The sequence below is a fragment of the Triturus cristatus genome, chromosome 1_2, assembly GCF_964204655.1.
Source record: "Triturus cristatus chromosome 1_2, aTriCri1.1, whole genome shotgun sequence".
NCBI lineage: Eukaryota > Metazoa > Chordata > Amphibia > Caudata > Salamandridae > Triturus > Triturus cristatus.
Genome location: NC_140580.1, coordinates 515804554 through 515818850, shown reverse-complemented (window position 1 = coordinate 515818850; position 14297 = coordinate 515804554). Strand labels below are relative to the sequence as shown.

General features: G+C 45.5%; 1 protein-coding gene across 1 annotated transcript in view; it reads right to left on the bottom strand.

Moving 5' to 3' along the window:
• ADAM12 (ADAM metallopeptidase domain 12) overlaps positions 1-14297 on the bottom strand; it is a 2563649-nt gene that overhangs the window by 563981 nt on the left and 1985371 nt on the right. The window lies entirely within an intron of this gene.

Genomic DNA, 14297 nt, shown 5'->3' with positions numbered 1-14297 from the left:
CTAGACGTGAGATGGGAAAGCAGCTGCCTGACTTATCTAGGAGCCCAGATCTATCACAAACCCTCTGACCTGCTAGAAGGTAATATTGGAAGAGCATTACGAACCACCAGGAGCAATTTTGAATTCTGGGGCACCCTTCCACTTTCAGTAGCGGGGAGGGTGGCGTTCCTAAAGATGGTAACCTTGCCACGACTACTGTACTACTTTGATGGATACCGCGAAAATACTTCACCCAACTCAACACCATGACTACGGGATTTTTATGGGGTTCTGGGAGGCGCAGAGTGGCGCTCACTACCATGCTGCGACCCAGGCGGGAGGGGGGATTTGCAGTCCCTGATTTTGAGGCCTACTACCACGCAGCCCAATATCAATGGTTCACAAAGTGGATGGCCAGGGGATTACGTCTGGGGGAAGACCAAGGGGGCATGGGCCCGGACCTGCACCAGCTTTCTCGGCAATCCTACGGCTCCCTTTAAGCGAACGAGAGACCCCGAGGGAACTGTTGGTGGTGCGGCAATGCTGGAATCAGGCCAACAGAAGAGCCAAGGTGGGACCCCCGTATTCCCCTGAGATCCTGCTGAGGGTCTCAGAGGCATTGCCACATGGGGGGGGATTGGCAGCGATTGCGAGATTGGGAAGAAGTGGGGATCTCCACTATTGGAGACCTCTATGAGGACGGCGTCCTCTTACCCTTTCAGGACCTTTTAGACAGGTATGAACTGCCCCGTCATGACTTTCTCTTACATGCTGCATTGACGGCAGCCATCCGTAAGCACTGGAAGAAGGGGATGGCGGAACCACCGACCTCTCTCCCCTGTCAATATGTGGTATATGCGGCAGGGATGATCAAAGCGGTAACCTGCCTATATAGGCGAATTACACAAGAGCTCAGGTCCCCTTTGGAGAGGCTACGCATTAAATGGGAAGCGGACCTTGGCATCCCCTATAGGGGAGAAGCTGTGGGAGGCGTTGATGGAACGGGCGTGAAAATGCTCTAAAAACGCGAGATTTCAGCTAATACAGTTTAATGTCTTCCACAGAGCGTATCTCACCCCACACAAAATTAACGAATTTTTCGGGTCCCGGACTGCCTGCCCGCGTTGTAAACTAGAAAATGCTACATTTTTACACATGTTCTGGGAGTGCCCATTGTTGAACGGGTTTTGGGGGGAGGTAACAGCTAAACTATGTGAAATAACGGATAGAAACATCGATCAGACCCCGGGATTTTGTCTAATACACTGGTTCCCCTACACTGCCCGTAATAAAGTTACCAGTAAATTCATACGTTTGGGGCTAGTCCTTGCTAAGAGAGAAATTACCGGCCATTGGAAGGCGGTCACGGCACCTAATGCTACACGATGGCTGAGAGAATTCATAAAGTGGGCTGACTGTGAGGGGATTTTTAGACTGCAAATGGCCCAGAGAGCCAATAATGACAAATTGTTGACCGCAGCTAGGGTATGGGTGGCGATGGTGGACTTACTCAAGAACCCGACAGACGACAATGACTGACCCCCTGCGTGAGGAGACTTGCACATACGAACTGCAGCAATGCCCTTCTTGAGCGGGTGCCTCGGTCGATGGGCAGCTACATGGTGGCTCCCCCCTTTTGCTCCCTAGCACTGAGATACCAATTGTCCTACAAGTGTGACTAATTCACAACACTGGGAGATGACGGATGGAGCGACATGTCTGACGGTGAGAGGGGGGTGGGTGGAGTTGGAGGGGAGGGTAGGGGCTGTTTTGATAACCCATTAACTGCTGAGATAGATCAGAGCGAGGCCTGGCAGAGATGCTTATGGAATTGGTTCTCCAGGTAGGGATATAGATCATGACTATCCTAGAACTGCTGCCCAGGTAGATGGGCACAGGAACGTTGTGGGAGGCAGAGGTATCAAAAGAGAAGTTGCCCCCAAGAATATATAACAGCACATGTAAATGATGTGAAGTAACTCATTGATGTATGAGCAATGATTCCGCCTAATGATGATACTGGTGGATCTGTTATAAATGAATAAAATATGTTTACAAAAAAAAAATCATGGGCACATCAGTTGGGAATTCTGGGGGTCAGGGAGAACAGGGAGGTGAGCTGTCCCAGCGCCTGGCCACAGTCCCTCTGCTGCTCTGGAGTCAGGGTGGGAGAGCGGTTCACACCATCCACTGATCCATCATGTTCCTTGGCGACAGGGGGTCAGGAAGAGGCTCGCTATCCTCTTCTATTCCATCATCTGTAGCCAGAAGCATAGTTACTTCAGACCTTTTAAAGTGAGGTTTGAGGCGGTTCACGTGCAGGACCCTCAAAGGGTTCCTAGGAGTTTGCAAGTTCACCAGGTAGGTGACTTCACTCTTGTGCTCTAACACCTCAAATGGCCCAGTCCAGTTGTCCTGAAGTGCACAAGGCTCCACTGGTGCCATCACCCAAACCTTTTGGCCGGGCACAAACTTTACCAGAGTGGCATTCTGGTTGTACCACCGTTTCATCGCTCCTGGCTGGATTCCAGGTTCCCCTGGGCGAGTTTCCTGAAGCACTGAGGCTGGTTTCTGAAGGTCAGCATGCAGCTGAACACATCCTGGCAGGTCTTGCCGGGAGTTTTCTCCCAGCCCTCCTTCACCAGACTGAAAGGCCCTCTCACAGGGTGCCCATACAGCAATTCAAAGGGACTAAACCCTAAGGATTTCTGTGGTACCTCCCTGTAGGCAAACAGCAGGCATGGCAAAAGGATGTCCCACATACGTCTCATGGCTTCATGCAAGAACCTTTATCATGCCTTTCAGGTTTCGGTTGAATCTCTCAACCAACCCATTTCCTTGGGGATGGTAGGGAGTGGTGAATTTGTACATTACACCGTACTCCTCCCTCAAAGACGTCATATATCTAGATATGAAGTTGGCACACCCCGGTCTGATACCACCTCTCTGGGGGACCCCACACGGGAAAAGATCACCATCAATGCATGGCTCACTACAGGGGCCGTGGTTGTCCTGTGAGGGACAGCTTCTGGGTGGCATGGTCCACCAAAATATACTTGTTGCCTAGGTTGTCTTGGGTGTCTTGGGTTCTAGTGGCCCCACAATATCAATACCCACCCGCTCGAAAGGGGTGCTTTCCACAGGAAAAGATTGGAGGGGAGCCTTCCACTTGCCCCCACTCTTACCGCTTGCTTGGCAAGTCCGACAAGTCCTGCAATGAGTAACAGTGTGCCTTCACATTTGGGGCCAAAAGAAGTGGGTGACAAGCCTGTGAAAGGTTTTCTCACACCCCAAATGTCCTGCAAAAGGCACATCATGAGCCAGACTCAGTAGGAAGGCCCTGAAGCACTGGGGTATCACCAGCACACGGGCTGACCCAGGCTCAGTATCCTTAGGATCTTTAGATAGGAGACCATTCTCCCAATAAACCCAATGTGATCCAGTCTGATCACCTGCTGCCTGGTCTGTAGTCTGTTGCCGTAAACCAACAAGAGTAGGGCACTCCATCTGCACGCTGCTGAACTCCTTCCTGGTGGGACACCCTTCCTCCTACCAATGGGTCTTCTCCAGTTTGGCCACTTGCCACCCTGTAGGTTTGGGGCATCCCCCTCAAGGTCTGCCTCCTCCTGGACCGTGGAACGTCTGGGGCAGGTTTCACTTCCCCCCTGCCCCTCCTCTTTCTGGCAGGCACGTGGGCAACTGTTTCATGCTCCAGGTTGCCTTGATTATCCCTACTGGCAGTCGTGGCCCATGCAGGTAAGAGGGCTGCAGCCATGTGGGGGGATTTGGACAGATGACAAGGGAAATGTATTTACTTATTTAATTTACCCTTGTCGTCATCTGTCGAAATCTCCCCACCTGGCCCCACCGCTCTTACTTGCACGGGCCGTGACTGCCTACTGGCTGCCATTGGCCAAGTGGTCACACATGCCCACTCAGGCCGACCCAGCATTTCCAAATATGCCCTGAGTTCCACCTCCTTCCAAGGGGAACTTATCCAGGTAATTGCCAAACATACAGTCAACAGGCATGGATGGCCTCACAATGACCTTCAAGTGACCTGAGACCCCCCCACACTCAAAGGGAACCTGCGCCACCTTACACAAGCACTCAGAACTGTCTACAAGAACTGCAGGGTGAAGTACATTGGGGATTACCTGCTCTTCAGAAACCCACTGACACCTCACAGATGTCACACTGGGTCCAGTGTCTCTCAGAGCTTCCATCCTCCTCCCATTGATGGTCACCCACTGCAGGTACTTCTTAGTGTTATCCGGCAGGCAGTTTTCCTGGACCATCTCTCTATCTCCTAGTGAGATAATGGTCCTCACAGCTGGCTCCCCTATCACTAGGAACTTACTCCTCCCCCAGCACTACACTAACTAACCCCGGTGACAGTGCACCAGTGGGTACCGGTGTGGGCTTGGGACATCTGGGATCCCCCTTCATGTGATCCTCCTGACCTCACGCATAACACCTGCAGGTACCCTTGTCACCTGGCTTACCTCTAGGGGGCCATGGCTTCCTACCACTGGGTGGCTGGGAATCTTCACCCTGGGAACTATTTTGGGGCCCTTTAGAGAACTCCTTTTGGTTACTCTTGTCCCATCCTTGGCTGGGTTTTCCACATACCCCTTGTGGACCCTGGTCCTTGTCCAGCGGCCCGCCTACTGAGCAAGCTTCCGGGTGTCAGTCAGCTTACTATCTGTTTACTATCCATCAGATGCTGGCGCAGCTCTGGAACACAAAGACTAGACAGGTGCTCCCAGCCAATTAAATCATACATCCCTTTGTAGTCAGTTACATTGCTGCCTTTTATCCAACCATCCAGTACTCTGCAAAACAAATTCACAAATTGCACCCAAGTGTTAGACTTAAGCTTTTTAAAAGATCTGAATTTCTCCCTGTACTGCTCAGGTGTGAGCACATACATGAGGCAGAAAGCCTCCTTCATATTGGGATAAGTGAGAGTACCCTCCTCCTCCAAAGGTGTCAGGGTGTTCTTCCCATTGGCCTCAAAGTGTTTTCACAGACCCGCCCCCCAATGTTTCTCTGGGACCTCATTCATGTGGAGTGCTGCCTCATAAGATGCAAACCAAACATAAATATACTCCCCCTTCTGGTAATTCTGCACTAGATCTTTAGCAATGTAATGATACAAATCTGTAGCGGTGAAGGCAGCAAAAGGAGTGCGCACTGGTGTGAAATTAGGGAAATTTTGCAAATCAATATTGTCATGCTCTACTCTCTGTGGTCCCACTGCCCTAGGCCACTTATATCCAAACTACAATGTACACAAAAGGAGCTTACAGTTCATAGATGCTTCAAAAGCTCAATGCTGTCCAGTTTCTATGTCACATACAAATAAAGTTTTCAGGGAGTCTCATATTGTGTTCTCAATTTTTTGTTTATTCCGTAGACCATTAATTCATTCAGCAAAAATCAATACAATCCAGCCAACGCGTTTCGTCCTCAGTAGACATCATCAGGGCTCAGGAATTTCAGATGATTACAAGTGAAAATTAAGCTCATCTGCACCCTGCTGTGTCTCCTTCTCAATCGTATCTTGGCTCTGCCGTTCCGCCTGTTCCCGCCATTATGTATTATATACATCAAAATAAGTCTTAGAAGCCACAAAGCACCTTAAATTCTCCGTCACCTCACAATTATGGCAGGAACAGGTGGAACAGCAGAGCCAGGATACAATTGAGAAGGAGACACGGTGGGGTGCAGATGAGCACCGTCACGTATGACTTAATTTTCACTTGTGATCGTCTGAAATTCCTGAGCCCTGATGTCCCTCGCCATTATGGCGGGAACAGGCCAAACAGCAGAGCCAGGATACGATTCAGAAGGAGACATGGCGGGGTGCAGATGAGCACTGTCATGTATGACTTAATTTTCACGGTCTTATGGATGCAACAGGACTTGTGATCATCTGAAATTCCAGAGCCCTGATGATGTCCACTGAAGACGAAACACGTTGCCTGGATTGTATTGATTGATATTTGCTGGATGAATTAATGGACTACGGAATAAACAAAGAATTGAGACTACAATATGAGACTCCCTGAAAACTTTATTTGTATGTGACATTGAAAATGGACAGCATTGAGCTGTTGAAGCATCTATGAACTGCATGCTACTTTTGTGTAAATTGTTCTTTAGCAATGTAGACTGCACTGGCTGTACGCTGCCACCATTTGAGCTGGACTCTGCCTGCTTGGCCTTAATGTCCAGCTCCCTCAGTCTCGGCTCATGTGCCAAAAGTAACTTCTTTTCTTCCAAGGCATGAGCTTTCTCTGCCTCAATCTCTAGATTCTTCATCTGTAGCTTCATAACCTCCAATTCATGATTTCTGACCCTCTGCCTTTCCTCCATTTCCTCTGAAGACAAATTTCTGGAAGACACACTACTGTCAACCACAGAAGCTGCTCTTCCTACAGGCAACTCCTGGGACCTAAAGACCCCTTCTCGCAAATCAAGTTCCAACACTGCATCTCCTGTCTCCCCTGCTTCCCTTTCCTCCCACCAGGCACTCAAGGCCTTCTGCAGCTCCTCTTTCCTAAAGGCTCTCTTTATGGGGCATCCACAGCTTTTGCTAAATTGTACAAATTGATCCACTTTGTATGTATGCAACATGCCAATATTGGACTCCAATTCTGCAACCTCACTTGCTGGTTTACCATTTAGAGACATGGTGGGTCAGATCAAAAATAGAACCAAAAACACAGTATGTGGTTGCTTAGTGGTCTGCTCTACACTAGTGATGTCCACCAGTCACTGTGGGTCAAGTACAAATACAAGTTCAATCCTCACCACTGACCACCAATGTTAGAAATGGGGGTCTCTAGTTGGCAGAGGTATGTACCTTTGTCCAAGTAGGGACCCTTGCTTCTAGTCAAGGTAAGGGGGATACACACTTTAGATAACCCCTGCTCACCCCCTTGGTAGCTTGGCACGAGCAGACAGGGTAATCCCAAAGGCAATGTGTAAAGTTTTTGTACTCAAAACACCCAGTAACACAGTGAAAACCCTACAAATGGACACCTCACCAATTTAGAAAAATAAAGTATCTGTATCCCAACAAGACTAAAATGACAAAAATCCAACATATATGGATCTAATTATGACTTTAGAGCAGTTAATGCAAACATATAACTTGTAGAAACCAAATAGCTCCAACTGGGGGTATTAAGACATCGTGACAGGCATATATCTAAATTATGGCGCCGACTGCGAGGTGCGTGGCATCGAGTCACATGGACCCCCAAACAACAGTACCTTGGGAAATGAAGTCTATGGACGATGCATGGCGTTGTGGAGGTGAGGCATTTGTGCCAAGGTCGAGGCTGGCTCCCTGGTTGCCACAATCAGTGCTGCAGGTCCACCTGTAGCATTTGAGTTAGAGGCCCTGGCACACTCAGTGGACTTTACTAGGGACTTACCAGTAATCAAATATGCCAATCAGGGATAAGCAATCAGAACAACAATTTACACAGGGGGCACTTGTACTTTGACACTGATCATCAGTGGCAAAGTGCCCAAAGCATCAAATGCAGCAAAAACGAAATCTAGCATAGCATAAAAAATACAGGAGCTTGAGGCAAAAGTTCAGGGGAAACCACACCAAGGATGCTAAGCCTAACATCATGAAATGGACAGTTTATTGTAAAATATTTAAACAATTACACATGACTGATTGTAAATAGAACAAACACTTTTCTTTGCACGAGGACTTCATATTCACCTCAAATGGAGCACCTCTTCCTTTATTCTAAACGTTTGAACAATTGTTTTGGAATGACTTTTGCTAAGACAATATACCTTTGCTAAATTACATTTTTTGTCTATGTGTATATTAGATTTGCTGATACATTTTTGGACTTAGAGGGAGGATCTACCTGCTAGATTTCCCCAATTGACAACATTTTCTGTCAATTGACCTGACAGAACCTTTACGTATGTACTGTGTTTAACCCAGGCTCTGATGAACACAGGGTAACCCCATACTTTATTGCGGATGGATGTTCATCCAACATAACCATTACCAGCACAGTTTAATTGACATTTATGTTCACAATATGACAGCAGGAGAGCTGCATTTCTGGGTTGTATGTTATGCTGATGAATGTCAGCTAAGTAAATGCTCCACCTGACAACACAGATCTGAAGCATCCAACCTGATGGAAATTTCATTTTGCATTTTCAGGCCAGATTTGTCATATCTCATTTAATGCACCTTCTGATTAAAATGTTTTGCAGGGACTTGTTCCTCTTTTTTAAAATCTTTCTTTTTTTTTTTTATCAGGGAGAATCCACTGATCTCCTGTCCTCCACGTGCCCCGTACCTTGCCTTATTGTGTTACCACCCCTCCTCAATGCCTCGCCCCCTTTTTGTACAACGTACCTCACTACTCTCTTTTTATGACCTGCTCCCATTCAATGTCGTTTTTCAAATCTCTCTCCTGTTTATCATTATGTATATAAGTATAATCCAAATGTCTTTTAACCTTCACCTGCCAATCTAATTTCCTCTTCCCATAGCTCTTCATTTCACTCCCCTTCCCCATTTGTCTTTTCTTTTTTTTATTGATTTCTTTCTATCCTCCTCTTTTCCTCTTTCCTTGTGGGTCACAATAGACAGAAAGTATCAAATAATGGCATATTCTTTAAGCCCAAGTACCATTTTCCCTATTTCTTTCTAAAACATATACCACTGTATAACATTCATTGTGTTTTAGGAATTTCGTGAAATTGTGACTTATTGCTTTGCCTCTCACCTGGTATTTAATACCAGGTTCCTATGAAATAGTTCCATTTAATTTTCTTCAACTTTAATTTGGCTATGTTTTATACAAATTAAACTCTGACTTACATCAGGATAACGAAGACCCATAATACTGAATAAAATGTTCAATCGCGATTTATTGGATTCAGTTGTCTGGACAGCGTAATCCACAAGCAATAACATAGATACAAACTTTAGATGAGCCATTCTAGGTAGAACAAGCTGGGCGGTCTGAATTCAATTATCCACCCCAACAGGACTATATAAGATGGAGAAAGGCGCTCCTACTCAGTCTGTTGATCTGCTTCGCTTCCTCCTCCTCCCTGGTGGTTTTGCAGTTCCTTTTACAACATCGCACAGCAAAACCTGCTGGTAAAGTCTCTAAGGGGCATATCATCAAGGCGGCGTAGTAAAATTATCGCCGCATTTGTGTCCATTTTCAGCTGAATAGCGGCGATAATTTTATCGCCTTATCAGCAAGGTCACGCTATCGCGTGAATCCTTGCCTTAGCGCCCTTTCCCTTAACACCCAGCTTTGCATCTCTAATGAGATGCAAAGTGGGCGTACCTTGCCAAACTTACGTGGAGAATGTCGCTAAACGACATTTCTCCAATTTACAAGGAAATCGCTAACTTGCTTAGCGATAATAAAAGAAGCGCTAACCGCGCTTAACGCAGGTTTCTGTATGCCTGCTTTTAATCTGATTTAGCCATGTAATCCAATGGGAGGTGTATTACATGGCTAAGTCCATCCTGCCCTATCAGCAAGGTATCGCCTGTCGCAGTGCGATTATCGCCGGTCTTCCAGCGATAATTGCACTGTTTTGTCGCTAACGCTTGGACTTTTATCGCTTTGGAGATATGCGTTGCTGATAGCACGCTATCTCCGCGATAGAATCCAGCGATAGCCGGCGATAATTATCCTAGCGCTAAGTGCGCTTAGCGATAATTATCGCCGGTTGTTGCGGATATGCCCCTTCGTTTGTGCACGAAGCAGTATGTCCTCATCCGCTCACCCAGGTGCAGTGCAGCATACAGAAAACCAGGAGCCATATGCATTGACAGGATGGAAGACTCATATGGCACTGGTGAAGGCTAGAACTTCCATTTGTCTGTGCCACTTCTTTTGTTGGGTCTATAAAGCATGTGTTGCTAAATCTCTTTTTGACATCTACATTTTCTGGAAACATTTGTTGTATATTATTTATGGTTGGCCTTGGTTAGAGGCCCCTGAAAAAAGTCCTCAGTAATAGAACCCCAATAATATTAATAATACAGGTGATTTCATAGGAATACGTGTTTAGCAGGCTGCAAGGTGTCTCAAGTTTAATTTCATCTGAGCGGGGTTCGAATCAGTATTTGTTTTTTGTACTGATTGGAAGCACATTTTACCAAATTTGACCTGTTTATCTGGATCATGTGCATGTGTGTGTGCTTTGTGCGGAATGATCAGAGCCAGCTAGGGCTGCTGATGTTATTGTTATGTTGAGGGTGGTGCTACAGTGAAGGAGAATGTGACTCCGTTAGACAGTTTTGAGGAAAATAAAATTGATTAAAAGAAAAACCCAAAGAGTTGCTTTATACCTATTAACTAATTATAACAAGTGTGGCATTTACATTGGTTAAATCATGAAAATAACGTTGGAACGCATATCAAATGACATTGGAACATAGATTACAGCAAAACACCTACTAATATGCAGCCCACATGTAAGGGATTCTCATGCTGGGGTTCTTGCGTGGCATTCAGAAATCGTCATGGCAGTGCATAGAATCATGTATTATTTCTGCCACGTGTTCACTTAACCAGTGACTGAGCTGAATCATACATGCATCGGGTACAGGGAGTACTGGAGTGGCAATGGCACACAATCAAAAAAGCGTATGTGTTTACACCACAAAAATGGTAAATGGCAAGCGTGGCAAGTAGAGTTGTAGATCTTCCTTGTCAAATAGGTATGTATTTAAAATGTTATGAAATTATACAGGGCTGGCGCTAGGCATGGGAAGTGTGGGCAGCTGCCCAGGGCCTCGCACTCAGCCCACCAGCATGGCCGGCACCAGTTCAACACACCACCAACCCTCTTGTACTCCTGCTGATTCAATTGAAAGAAACGCGTCTCTTTGCAACTGGGCCCATGAGAGGGAGGGGAGGGGGCCCTCCCTGGGTCTCTTAGTGATGGTGACTCAGTTGGAAGGAGACGCATTTTGCAGGTTTGTCCTGCAATTAAGCCTCCTGCCCAGCTACCCATTCAGAGACACTGCGGGACGCCCATTGTCAGCACTTTAGCGCCCTCGGGTTAAACTCAGCCCCCAAGCAATTCTCACACCTTCAGCCCAAAATGGACTGTAAAAGAGGTGCTTGTAGGTGGCTGAGAGGAGGAGCTGTGGCCCTGGAGAAGTCTGAACAAAGCAGCTTCTGGAGCCTGAATATGTCAGTTATGCAATTTAGAGGGGCCTCGCACATTCCCTTTAGGTCTAGAGCCCCAAAAATCCTATAACCGGCACTAAAATTATAACAACGCTTTTCAAAGGGACAAAGGTCAATTTACTATGAGTAAGACACAGAAGCCATGACACAGAAGCCGTGACATATTTTGCTCATTGTCAGAATTAGAGTCTATGCTTTACGTTCAGGGCCGGACTGGCTATCTGGCGTTTTGGCATGCTGCCGATCTGGGGGATGATGTCACTGCAGTGGGGGCTAATTTCGTTGATGAAGACCTGCGTGTGCTTCAAAACAACAAAGCAAAACGAATTTCGTTCAGCACACGCAGGTCCCCATCAATGAAATCAGCCCCCAGATCGGCAGCATGCCAAAACGCCCGGTAGCCAGGCCGGCCCTGTTTACGTTTGTCTATTTAACATGGAGGCACCTGACTCTATATTATGGATTAAACTTGTAAATAAATAAACAACCCCTGGTTACACCTTAACATAAGTATTATCTAAAGTTCAGGTCGATGTGGCCTCAGGTTACTGAGAGTGAGATCCGAACTCCTGTTTCATCATACAGCCTCACTCGCACAAACACCATTGACAAGATAAACAACTCAACTGCCTGCCTCAGTCTCTGCCATCAGAAACTACAATATTCAAAGATAAAATAATGACATCATTGAAAATAAGATCAAACTACCGAGTGTTTCATCAATGGTAAAGTCCATCAGTTAGAGCGTTTTTCATTCCTCTCAGAGCATTATTCATAGACCTTGAGAATTGAATCTATATTTGAAATCTGAAGTCTTTTGAGCATAGCCATACAACTTGTACTCTTGGCACAGACATGGTGTTAAGACCAGAGATTGCAATGGCTATTTCTATATAGCAGTAAGAGCCACTCATTCTATTATGTATGCCGCTTTTAGAGGATAAAAGTTAAGCCGTCAAGCATTATTCCAAAGTTACAATTACTTTTTTTAAACTTTATACAAACTTTGTGATATTCTCTTATAGAATTAGTATAATGCAATTTTATTAAAATAACGTTTTCAAGCAAACATAATCCTGAAATGTTAACGTGATCCAGTGCTTTAATTGGGATGAGAAAGGTGGGGGGGAGTCGCTTAAATGGGCGTGGCCAAAGAAGCTTAACTAGAATTCTTTTCAAAGAGGCGTGGCTGTGTAATACATGCTGTAGCTTAAAACAGGTAAAGTGCAATCCTGGGCTTCACGCAGTGTGCCACCTGTCCAGTATTTGGGTAAGGTTTCTGTTCTTGCAACCATACATATAACACAACAGACATATGCCTAAAATATGCCAGGCCTATTGTTTTTGCCAGTGCTTGATAGTAAAATGGGTAACAACAATGGTTTAAGTGTGATTAATTAGGGTTGAAAATGTATCCGTTTTGAACATATGGGACTGTGAATTGACCATTACTAAGGGTTTCTGGAAAAGGTAGTGGTCTTCGAAGTACCCCAGTCACTCTCGCTTTTCTCTTCACACCACTGTCCTCTGCAGTCTCTCTCGCTCTCTCAGGCGCCTATGCCTTTTTATTCCACTCCATTCTGAAATCCACCCTCTGCCTATTTCACAAGGCATTTCATGTCCTGCCTTGAAACATTAGCATGACTTTTTCTGCTTCCTCACTACAACTGTTAGTAATGATCTGCACATACCTATGGCCTATCATGTCAGAGAATAGTTACACCATGGCGGTGGATATGAATAAAAGTTACTTACCTGTAAACTGTGGTTCTCCAGTATTAGTATCTTTCATAGATTCACATGCTTGAATCATTCCCCGTCGTCGGAGTGGGAGTCCCACGGTACATAAAAATAGCAATAAATATGCATAACATAGCCATATCATAGGTAAATTAGAACCAGGAAGTAAAATAGCCAGAAGTTAATAGGAAAAAATCTTCCACTTTCATGACTCGTCCAAGTCATTATATACAGTCCAAGCTACAGCCAATCAGGCGACAGCACCCTCCAGAATGTTCTCCCCAGAGGCTCAGGCTCTCAGATTTTCCAGCACAAGTGTGATATAAGAGTAAACGAGTCTAGAGAGCCTCTGAGGGGAGGTGGGTGGGTCGCATGTGAATCTATGAAAGATACCAATACTGGAGAACCACAGTTTACAGGTAAGTAACTTTTGTTCTTCTCCAGTATTGGGGTATCTTTCATAGATTCACATGCTTGAATCAGAGTAGAAAGCAGTAATTCCAAAATGATGCTTGTGAGATCATATAAGAAATATATATATATATATATGTATTCACTCAAAAAACCATAGGTTTCACACATGTTATAGTTAGCTGGACATTTCACTCGTAAAAAACCAATGAAATTCCCCCGTTATAGTTACTGCAGGCAACTATAACTCATGCGACCGCAATCCTCTGCTGATGACGTCAGATATTACATCACTGTATTTAGACACTTATTTACCCATGTCTTCTTCCATTATTCTTTAGCTATACATATATTACAAATATTTATTTTTCAGAAAGACACATATGTCATCAGTGATGTAATATCTGACGTCATCAGCAGAGGATTGCGGTCGCGTGAGTTATAGTTGCCCGCAGTAACTATAACGGGGGAATTTCATTGGTTTTTTACGAGTGAAATGTCCAGCTAACTATAACATGTGTGAAACCTATGGTTTTTTAAGTGAATTTGCAAGGTTTTTTAAATGCTAATTCGTAACTATAACGTGTGTGAAACCTATGGTTTTTTCAGTGAATTTGTACGGTTTTTTAAATGCTAAGTTATGTATTTCTTAATTTTTTTTTCAGGTTTTTCACCGTGCGCGCAGCGTGTATTATTATTATTTTTTTAAATCGCGAGGTGCGCGCAGCCTGCGCGCATGGTGCGCTTCGCGAACCGTGCGCTCGGTGCGCTTCGCGCACCGAGCACCCACGGTTCGCAGTGCGTGCCATCCGCGCAGGGAGCGCGCACCTCGCAATTTAAAAATAAAAAAAAATTGTTTTTTTCTCCCTTGGGGGTCCTTCTGTGACCCCCTGACCAAGGCTAGGGGGTCAGGAACTGTCCACTCTGCCCCCTTTTCACGTTCTC